Source organism: Uloborus diversus, chromosome 3, assembly GCF_026930045.1.
Source record: "Uloborus diversus isolate 005 chromosome 3, Udiv.v.3.1, whole genome shotgun sequence".
Lineage (NCBI taxonomy): Eukaryota > Metazoa > Arthropoda > Arachnida > Araneae > Uloboridae > Uloborus > Uloborus diversus.
In genome coordinates, this window is record NC_072733.1 from 157,211,798 (window position 1) to 157,223,641 (window position 11,844).

The 11,844-nt window shown below is 31.7% G+C and overlaps 1 long non-coding RNA gene across 1 annotated transcript; it reads left to right on the top strand.

The window, feature by feature from the left end:
- The first annotated feature begins 270 nt into the window (after positions 1 to 270).
- On the top strand, positions 271 to 11,242 carry LOC129218262 (uncharacterized). Its single transcript, XR_008580308.1, has 4 exons — positions 271 to 341; positions 5,075 to 5,231; positions 6,705 to 6,744; positions 11,104 to 11,242. It is a non-coding gene; the product is annotated as an uncharacterized LOC129218262 (long non-coding RNA).
- Positions 11,243 to 11,844: the final 602 nt, after the last annotated feature.

An 11,844-nucleotide genomic window follows, 5' to 3' on the forward strand; every position in this document is an offset into this window, starting at 1 on the left:
AACTGCAAAGATGAATCGTACAGAAACTAATTGTGATAGAATGCATTTGCTTTCGATGTAAATTAGAGTTAAAAACTGTTTTCAAACAATAGCTTCGCATTGGGAGGTACATGTCTAAATTATTTGCGTAATACGTAAATTGAGGCAATTAATCTAAATCTTTGACATAGACAATTTTCGATAAATCAGGTGTCTTTTTTCCCATAGGTATCAAACATTTACTATCGGATTGGGAAAAAATTCAGATGTTTTCATTCTCAAGTAGTAATAAAAAACTTAAATCTCAGACTGAGTTAAGAGCAGTGCCGGATTTGTAAAGCAAAGTAGTAGCAAAAAATCAGGTAAGATTTTTTTAATGCCTAATGAAAGCCAGTATATTTATCCATGAAAAATAATAAGAAGATGAGAGTTAAAAGAGAATCTTTTTACCAAAACACGCACTGTAACATTTATCACAAAGCATTATTTCGTTGAAATATTTCGAGAATCATCCTCTTTCTTAAGTTTTGAGCTGCCATTCTAGTTTTAAAAAATGAACAACATGTTCTTATAAACCTTACATTAACCTCCAACTTTTAGTTTTTCCTGTCTTGGCAAACAAAATTTGAAATTAATTTGTGTCAGAATCCAGCATCGTGATCATTTTAAAGGAATTTGGTACATTTTTGCATGTTTGCTTCTATTGCTCCTTGTTTAACTTGATACAAAACCAGTAAAGTTGACTCAAACTGTGATTTGCTGTTAGTGTTTATTTTAATGAATATATTGAATACTGTTTCCGATAATCTTAATTTGCTGGGTTTCATTGAAAAATTTTAACTCGATGATTAAAAAAAACCTCTTGACGAAAATAAAGCAAAATTAAGGAATACAATAAGTAAAGCTTGTTTATTCAGGACGACGTTGAGTTCATGAAAAAGAGAAGTTACTGTGACTTTAAGCAATCATGTCAATATAGGCAAAAATATGCATATAAATTAGCAAATAAAAATCCATTTATGCGAATAGGCTTTATAAAACTATTTCAAATTCTAAAATTTAAAAATATTTTTCTTTAAAAACTGGGCGAAGTGAAAGGTGGTGTGATAGTTGATATCTTCGATTTTCTTAAAGATTTCAGGATTTGTTAATAGCAGGTATTAGTACAAGATAAAATAAAGTTTCTTCTTAAATCCTACTTGTTTGTCTTTTTAGAACTTAGTAGAGGTCAAAGTTTTGAGACGCGAAGGAATAGTCTTGACTATGTGACCGTTTTGCTTTTAAAACAATGAGTGATCCATATTTTTTTTTTAAATATGGATACTATTTTATTCAGACAAGCGCTAACTAACTTGATTAATTGCTACTGTCTATATTATGCCTCTGATTCATTCCTGTGTTCGAAATTTAGAGTATGAAAGACTTGATTACAGTGACACACCTTCCTTTATTTAATGTTGTTATGCTTGTTTAAAGTTTTTGCAACTTATATACCGTAGATTTCAGTTCATTACTATGTACCCAAGCTTTTCATGCTCTATATGTAGAACATATAAAAGTATGAATTGAAGCGATAAAATTAACTGAAAATAAATAAGTTGGTCAAGCAAGTTAGTAACCCTGATCAAAAGCCATAGGTAAGTAAAGTTACGGATTCAAAGCTAATAGCGTAATTGACTTCTAGTTTAAGTTATTAAATTTGAAACCGTTTAATCAAGGAAGTTGATTAAACCCTGTAGACGTGTTATCTGGATCTAAAGCGGCACTAGATGGAGCATAATTATAATTGTGTATCAAAGTTATTGACTCATAGCTTGTAGGGTAATTAATGATTAGTTTTCCTCTTTTACTGAAAATTATCAACTTTGGGACCGTTTAATTAAAAAAGTTTATTAAGTCCCAAGGGTCTAAGTCTAACCTGAATCTAAAACTAAACTCCATAGAGTACTATCATAGTTATGTTTAAAAGTTACTGACTCATCCCGGGTAATTCACGTAACGTTTAAACGTTCATAAACGTTTTGAAAGGATTATCACATTGTGTAATCATATTGTAGCACAAAGCTTATATGAAAATTTTTCATTTAAGATACACTGTTAAAACTACAGGATGCAATCGGCCTTTCACGGGAGAAACACTTGTTCACCAGCGACACCTAATACGGAGCCGAAGTGGCACCTCTAAATAGGATGAAAAACAGGCACCTTTTAAAAAATAGGCAGCCGGAGTGAAAAAAAGGAACCTTCGGAGACAGAAATGGCACCCTTACTGTAGATCCTCCTCTCCCCTCCCCAGTATTGTGTGCGTTTTTGAATACAGTACAGTTTTTTTTTAATAGTTTTCTTTTGATTCATGATAGTCTACGTTTTGAACATTTTTCACATTGAACTAAGTACTGGAAGTGATTAATACTTGTAATCACAGCATTTGATCATATTTCAGAGTTTTCAAGATAGTTAAGAAGTGCTTATTGCTTTAATTCATGTGATCGTGCTCTAACTCAGTGTTTCTCAACCTCTTTTGACCCACGGACCCGGTAAAAGCAGATGGAAAACTTGGCAGACCAGTGAAATCTTTATCTTTTTCTTAAAAATTCATAAAATAAATAATGATAATAATAACTCTGGGGCCGTTGAAAACTTGTGAAAAAATTCTGCTTTCTGATGAGTTTTTTTTACAAATTAATGTTAAAAACTAATACATAAAACAATAAATATCTACCCCTTTACCTGGTATCAAAGATCTGTCACAAATATGTTATAATTTAAAGACGAGTAATTATTTAAATAATGTGAGAAATTATACATTTACTAAAACATGACCCATACCGAAAATGAAGTATATAGGTACTAATGGATTATTTACATGAAGAGCCAAAAATATTCTGGGATATTACAGTTACGGAAAAACAAAATGGTTTCATAAACGTTAATCAAGAGTAACAAAATAAAATGCACATGAAGTTTTTCGACAGTTTAAAAACCAAAAGAAATGTCTAACGCTATCGAGACATTAATTGTTAACAGGAAATGATTCAAATACTTGAATGAAAAAAAAGAAACCAGACGGAGAGAGATTTTTTTCCTGTTTATTTTTTCACTTGCTATTTATTCTGTTATAATCTACGAAGTACAAGAATCATTTTTATTCTGGTTCTTACTTGTTGATTATTGATAATCTTACTACCGGTTATTTTGGTGATTAAATGTTGCTTATCGAGTACTCAAGAAAATAATGATAGATATTTTTAATAGCGTTTTGAGTTATGGAAATTTCACGACAGTAATTGTAAACTGGAACTAAACGACAGTAACGGTAACTGAAAAGCAATAAATGCACTTTTAAACTCTTTTAACTATGTTTGAAAGCCCTAAAAGCTACGAAGTGATCAAAAGCTGAACTTAATTGTAATTTTGGATAATTAATCCTAGAAAAGTTGTGTTTTAATCCAATAGTGTACTTCATTCAATGTGAAAGACGCATAGATGCAGCGATCATTTGTCCGCCATATTGAAGTGGTTGAATGTATGTCTAAGGCAAAAGCGCATTCGCAGCGAGTCTTTCTGCGACTGCATGCTGTTTTGGCTCCCCTGCTATATTTGCTGGCCAGCATGGCACCCTTGGGCACCGTGCTTTCACCTTAGAGGGAATATATTCACTCGTCTGGAACCCCTGATTATAACAGTGTATCATGTAGTAAAAGTATCCTTCAAGCCACTGATTGAACTTTTTTTTACGCACTAGGTCATTTTCAAGAAAATCTGGTATTTTTTCTCTGTTTCATAAAAAAGGAGTGTAAAAAGTGAAGTTTTAAAAAGTTGCGTTTTATTTATGATGTACTTGCGCTAAATTTCAAAGATGCTATTTGAAGTACCTCAAAATCTGTCATTATTGTGACATTGTTCTCCTAACTATATCGATAATACCGACATAAATGAAAACGGTGCATTCTTGATTCAAAAATAAGAATGATAAGTGCTCTTTTTTTGTGTGCAAAACTGTTTTCGGAATAAATAATGCCATCTTTCACTTAACGACACAGATGTTTCATGCCTAATGGATCAAGCACAATTTAAGAAAAGACATTCTTGAAAACAACATTCCAAAAATATTTGAAAATGCAAATACGACACTTTTGCTCTCTGACGGCGAAATATTAATGTATATAAACGCAGGTCTTGCAGAGATATGCTACTCATTCATGTTCAGTTCAGTAAAAGGTATTACTCAAAATCGCAAATTTTTGAGATATGAAGTTTTTGAAAGGAGTGAACGATATTTATCTTGCATCAAATAGTTTCCAATTAAAAAAAAAAATGTCATTGATCATTACTTTTGCAGTCAAACGATCATATAGTCAACATCAGTATTCCGACCATAAACTTTGACCTCTACTCAAAAACATGCAAATCAGACCTAAAAAGAAAGAAAATACACTTTCTCTTACCATAGAACTACTAACCAACTATCCTGAAAGCTTAACAGAAATTGAAGGCATCAATGTCCAGCTTGAAAAAAAAGGACTCTTAATAATTTTATTGGAACCAAGCCTTTTTGAACATCCCGAAGTATTCCTTTTAATGAATATCTCTTGGCTTCTTAGAAGTATTTTATGTATTATTGATAATTTGAGGGAGGCATACACATTTATATGTTACTGAAACAAATTTTAAATATTTTTATTTTGTTGTATATAGAAGAAAATATGCTATGTTATTGGAAAAATATACTCTTAGGTAATAATGTAACGATCTAACTGGAAGTCAATTTTAGATATTTTACTGCAAATTATTCGGTTACTCCTAGTTCACCAAAATTCCTGTGCAACACAATTTTGTGCTTTTTGAAATTCGTGTGTAAAATTCAAATGCAGCTAATACAGCATTCCATCTGAAGCGACAAAGACGTTTCTTCTCTTCCATTCCAATAGTCCCTCATTAAATAAGTCTCTAGAAAAAGAAAAACGCGAATAGGAGCAAACGTAACATGGTTTAAATTAATAGTTCATACGGAACTTTGGGAAAAAATTAAGTTTCATCAGTTTATATAACTGCTAAACAAATTTACGATTATGTTACAAGAACTTTATTGCAGAAATGAAAGTAAAATCTTTGCTGATTCTTGGACTCCTGGTGCTTTTCTGTGGTTACACCGAAGCTGGCCTCTGTAATTGGATGTGCAGAAGTGTCTGTGCGATGCCAGGTGTATGCCATGTTGTTTGTAAATTGCTATGCACGGATCCAGACAGTGTGTAAGTGTATTTTAGTAATTTCTTTGTTTCCATGTTTGACGTTTATAAATGTAATAAATAATGTATTTAAGGTATTTAAAAAAAAAGAATTTTATTAAAATATGTAAATAAGGGAATAAGACATTCTTTTCCATGCAAAGAGAAAAGTAAATGTGAATCAGTGATTATATTCCACAGTATGAAACATAGTTATGCTTTTTTCTATATTAAATCATTTCCACTTCGTAACGACAGTCCAATTAAAGTAAAATTTTGAATAAAAAAGTTAAACTAGTCACATTACAAATATTTCATGTCAGTAGGATGATAATATTGCATAAGCTAGTTCCTCGTCAAATATGTATTAATAGAGGGTGATATAGTTGTAGTTAATTTTTAGTACAAAAAATTGTAAAGAGGATGATAATTTTTTTTAAAAAACTGATTCTGTCATTTTTGTAGTCACTTTTTTCGTATACTTGATCCTCTTTTACTCAAAAAAAAAAAAAAAAAAAAAAGGCATAGCACATGTACGTTAAAATTGAGAAATAAGAAAAATACAGGCGTATTTTTGTTTTTCCAAAAACGTTTCTTTCCTATACATAAACTAAAATACTAAAATAACTAAATAATTTAGTATACATATACTAAAGAATTAAAAATGGCGACGTCACTAGTGATTTTTGACAAAATTTTTAAAGTGCTTTTTCTCTGGAGCGATTTATGATAGTCTGATGCTATTTTTTTTTGTTTGTAAAAACGAAATGCATCGGTTAGAAATATGTCTTAAAATTTTTTTGTTACAGCCTTTTGAAAAAATGTCGTAAAATCATTTTTTAATTTTTTTTTCCAACAAAACAATTTCAAAATTTTTGAATTTTTTTATTTCAAAATATCCAGTTTCAAAATTTTTGATCTTTTAAACTGTTGATCAGTACCGTTCCCTGATCATAACATTCCTTGAAAAGGAAAGCTCCCACTTTTGAATTTTGTATGTTTAGAAGCATTTGAAAACTTTGGGGTTTTCAGGAACTGTGTATGTAAAGGTAGGTTCACAAATTCAAAGTTTTATTTGGTAGCTAGCGGCTGGTACACTCTTTTAAAATTTGCTATGTAGCCCCATTTTCAGTTGCTGCTTCATCCAGAATTTTCAATTTTTATGAAAACAAGAACGTAACTTCTGCCGATTTGCTGGCCGAAGCCTTAACGCTGATACTTTAGTCCGAATGCAACTTTTTAGCGTAGTGCCAAAAAAGTGATATCTTCTTCATAGTCTAACACAAAGCCTTTCAAATCGATAGCCACTTAGTTATCAATTTTTAAAAGTGATTAGGTAAAAAGATTTTTCGATTATAAGATCAATATGCAACCAAATCCAAGATTTGATAACTTTTTCTTCTTGCAATGAGTAATTCGTGTCTAAAGATTTTTGAATATTATATTGTGTTTCATATTTCAAGTTGTTTTATTTGTTTTTTTCTTTCTTGATTCCAGGAAAACATATTCTTTTACAGTTCCACAAAAATAGAATCAGGTAAGCATTGTTTTGATAATATGTGAAAGAAAACATTTTGTATTTGTAAAATACTTACTAACTGAATGTTAAAGCATTTTTTGTATCAAAATATGTTTATTTTGTAAGTCTAATCTTACAGTTAAAAGTCCACTTCTATTGGAAACTGAATTGATATTCTAAAGATTGGGATAGTTAACTTACATGTGAATTAAAACTCTCCAATCGTTTTTTTCTTTTCTAAAATCAGGTTGTTAATTGTCTGTGAAAAAAATTAATATATAAGTCTATTACATATTAATATTAAAAGAGGGTAAAGGGAGGAGGGCACGCATGTGATCACGGGGCAGATGTGAACATTGTATGTTTTACTATGATAACTTCAAGCAAAAAAATGGAAAAGTTCTCCAAAGATGGCAGTACCAGTCCTACCATTGGCAAAACTTTTAGAGCAGTGGGCCGTTTTGTGTTTCTGTGGTGACAATTTCTTTGCTTTAGCAACTGCTGTATGTAATTTTATCACTACCTTTTTCAGGAGTAATATATCTATTTTGATCATCCCCGTGTTCATTACCAACGAGTTTCTCGTGATGTCTGTATGTACGTATGCATGTACTTCATATAAGTCAAGAACGGTCTGCCGTAGAAGGTTCAAATTTCGTATGTTGAGTCTTTATATGGAGACTATTTCTGCACTTCCCGTTTTGATTGTATTCCGATGTCCTTAAACGGGTCTTGACACGCTTTATTGGATAATCGACGCTAATGTATATTCAGACTTGGCACCCCAAAATCCCAGCACCTACTTATTTAAATGGTTAAGACATAACTTAATTTTCCCACATAAGTACCAAGGACATTCAGACATTTTTCATGCTACTTGATCAGCTTCAAAATGCCCTTCAAGAAAACCTCAGGGCTTTGTATAAGGAAGGTTTGTTTGACTTCAGCATTTTTTCCAATGTGCCTTCCGTCGAGATTTTTTTTCAAAGTCCGAAACAGATAGAAGTAATTTGGTGCAAGATCAGGACTGTGTACCGCATTGTGTAGATGCTCCCCACGATTTTCAGTATGGCTTGTTTGTCACCTCCGAGTGTGATCTCACATTGTCATCTGATATCATGTCAGATTTCAGAAGACCAGGCAGTTTTTTTACGAAGCACTTCAATTTCGACAGGGTGTCACTGTACTGCGTAGCATCGTCCATTTGCAAAGCCCTAATGTTGTACTGGAGAGATTTTTAAGGTTTATCAAGCGGTATGACAAATTTATCAATGTGCTTGATACTTAGATTGACAAATAAAGTTTGGTCGTATCTCTCATGTCTCCTTATGTTGCTTGAATTTCATTCGTACCTCTGTCCACAGTCTCCAGCAGAAATTTATTTTCTCCCTCGCCTTCGTATGTCTCTAAGATAATTTCTGTTGCCAAGTTTTATTTCTTCAACTTGGTGATATATCGCCAAGCTTTTGTTGTCCAAGATTTTTCGCTAACTTGGCGAAAATTTGTGCTACAAAAATGGGATGACAAATCTAGTGGCAGTTTGGCGAGGTTTAGCAAAATTCCCGTAAAACCAGCATTAAAATTGTAAGGAGTCAATTTCTGCATTTTTTTGAAATTATTGTGATAGTTATTGGCCACACCAAAATGTTTATGTTTAACGAATATGTCATTATATTGTGCATCAAATCTGTTTATTAAGGCATCTCATATGTACACTAAAAAATCTCGGAGAGCTTTTTGTTTATTACGAAAAGCTTTTTTACGTATTCAGAAAACTGCCGCAATCAGCTTTTCTGCTCTTATCAAATACCTTTCCCGTTTAACAAGCAAGTAAGTGTCGACGCTTGCGCAGCTCACACGGCAATTGCCAGTCCCGCACCAAATCGGAACTGAAAACAACGCCTCCTCGCACTTGAATATACGCTACGAAAGCGAAGAACGTTATTTGAGGCAATGAGAAGCAAATGGATATAAGTGGACAGTTTCAATTTTTGAGTAAAACGCGTTAAAAAATAACGTCCTAGGTAGGCTTTCATTGAGTTATTTCTCAAAGATCATGCTGTACAGTAGCACCTACCATGTAAAATGAAACTCAAATCCGAAGGCACGCTATGAAACGAAGAATCTTGGTTGCTGCGTCGCATGGATTTTGGTCTAATCCATGCGATTTGGTCTAATCCATGCGTAGGATCCAATTTGGTCTTTACCAAATGGATCATTTTTACGCGCAGAATTTTATTCTGTCATAAGAATGGTCTTTTTAGTTGTTAGTATCGACGAATTAAATGAGAACACGAGTAAGTGTTTCAGATTGAGTAGGTGTTTGCAATTCTTCATTATTTTAAAGTAATAAATTTCTTATAACCATGTTAAACCTACTTTCACTTGTATTATTTTTTGTTATTAACTCATAAGATTCAAAATATATTTTAAAATATATACTCACATATTTTAAGTGCAATTGTGTCTAGTTTTATCCTTTCAAAATAAGTGTCATTGTGTTTTTTTTATTTGTCAATCCCTGTTTACTAATAGTAATTTATTAACGTATATTTAATTGAACATTTCTGCATCAAAAATTGTGAACTAAATGTTTTAATACGCATTTCTCAGATTTGATAGCTCATCTTTAAGGTTGAGTATGTTCATTCTCTTGTAAACTGTGTAACTAGATTTTTTGTTCAAAAAAAAAAAAAAGCATTTTTTTTCTGTAAAAAAACTGAGAATTATGACTGCTTAACGAACAATCTCATTTTCGGAAATTAACTTCCCCGCGCCCCCAAAGAAATTAGGAACATTTACATATTTCGTCATGAGAAACCTAGCGTTTCTGTCTTTTTAAAGGCTGTTATCTCTAAAAATATTGACATTAGAAATAACTTCCCACGCTTAAATTAGTTAAATTTGTGTGAATTTCTGTTACAAATTGGTTCATGGAAGCTTTATTAGTGCAACTTATTTGAGTTGCAATGTACCTGTTTTACCCCATGGTTACATTAATTAAACAAAAATATTAGGTATGTCCCAATCATCAATTATAAATTTTCTATTTCAAGAAACTTGATTGGAAGCTAAGTGAAATTACACCTTTAAATGAAATCTTAAAACCTTTAATCTTTTGTAAACTCAAATTTCACCCAATTAACCCTTCAAATTTAACAAATTAGAGACAAACTACGGTCAAATGATTTTAAAAACATGTCGGTAGACATGGTAATGCTGATATGCAAGTTTTCTTTCTTTCTTTTTTTTTGTAACCCTCTTTTAAGAATTTAATTTTAATGAATTAAAAATTGGCATGTGTTAATTACGCTGTCATTAGAATATCAATAGCTACCCGTTGCGAATTATATGAATGCTTATTGAATGAAGCTTAATTGGTAATGAATAATATATTAATTTTAATTGGTGCTTCAAGTATTAACCTTGAAAATGATTTGACATTTGAAAATCAAAATTGTACTGGATGTTTCAAGAAAGCGCATAAAATAAATTAATAAATAATTAAAAAATAAAACCGAGCGATTTCATGACCAACTGTTTCACAGCTTTGTTACTGTTAGATCTGAAAGAAACAATTAAAATTGTCATTGGTTAAGATTAAGAAAATAAATAAATAAACACACACACAACAAAAAAGGATTCCGAAATATTCGAAGACGTTTTGAAAAATACGGAGAGGATTCCGTCTTACTCGGAAACTTTTTTAAAAATTTCATGAACCACAGCTGCACAATCTATTCAGAAACGTTTTTGAAAAGTATAGAAAGAGGGTTCCAAATTACTCAGAAAGTTTCTGGAAATAACAGAAAGAGGATTCCGAAATTCTCAGAAACGTTTCTGGAAATTACAGAAAGAGAATTCCGAAATTCTCAGAAACATTTCTGAAAATTACATGAACCGCAGCTGCCTGATATACTCAGAAAAGTTTCCAGATTTTTTTACAGCGTACATTTTATATTCTTTTAGCAACTGTACTAGATTACGTTCTTTTCAAAACATCATTAAAAAAAAAAACTTGATTCGTAATGTTTTCTTATGAAAACGGCCTGCTTTTGATCCCGCGCCAAGATATCACAAACCTTAAAACGACCAATTCATCTAGAGAAAATTCGTTAAAATATTTTTAACACCAATAAAACATGCTGCCCTAATATAAATTTTAACCTCGCTTTTGATCAGAGAGCAGCTACTTTTTCAGCATCAAAGTTAAAGTGGCTATAATTGTATGGGGGGAAGGGTCAATAACTATGCCGTTTCTCCTATGTCTTTTCTAAATATGTTTCTCAAACAGAATGTAGAATGTATTTGTATGTTTGAAGGATGTAGTATTTGTAATGTTTTGAAATATAACTGATATTTCTCGAATACTTTCAGGAATTAGAGCATTTAGATGTTTATATTTATTTGAAGACACAAATGAAAACCAAACAGAAATCTCAACTGACGGCTAAATGAAGAAAAATTGTGTTTGCAATAAGAATAAATAAATAATTGTATATTTTTTACAATGATAATTGGATCAGTTGTGTGTCCTTTTTGTAAAATGTACATAGAAATTAATCTTGCGAGACAGTTTAGTGCGCTCAGCTTACTTGAACCATGCAAAATGGGACAACAAACCCGGTACAGTGAAACCTGTGTAAGTTGACCTCTTGCGGTGCAGTACTTTGGCAGTCAACTTAGACAGGTGGTCAACTTATAAAGGGCGGTAATTTTTTTAAAATTTTATTTTTTGTCATTTCTTACACCATGTATTAATTTTTTTGAGGAATTCACCCTTAATCTTTCTGTTCAACTCCGCTTTCACTGTTTAACATTATTGAAAGTGAAACAAATGATTAAAAACACTATTCAAATACTTTTTTTATTTTCCTCTTGTTTTTAACTATATTACACACTGTAGTTTTAGAAATTCCATTATTTTCTCATTATTTATTAGTCTCAATTTTCCACTAACTTTCTTTTTGAAGCCTTTTTATGTAAAACTTATAGCACAAAAAGCAACAAGCTCGACTCTCCCAGTTCATAAAGGCAAAATTAAAATGTCCTATCTCTTAATCCCTAGCGCCAGAAACATGTAACTTTACTCATTACTCATTAGCAGGCCCAGATCTG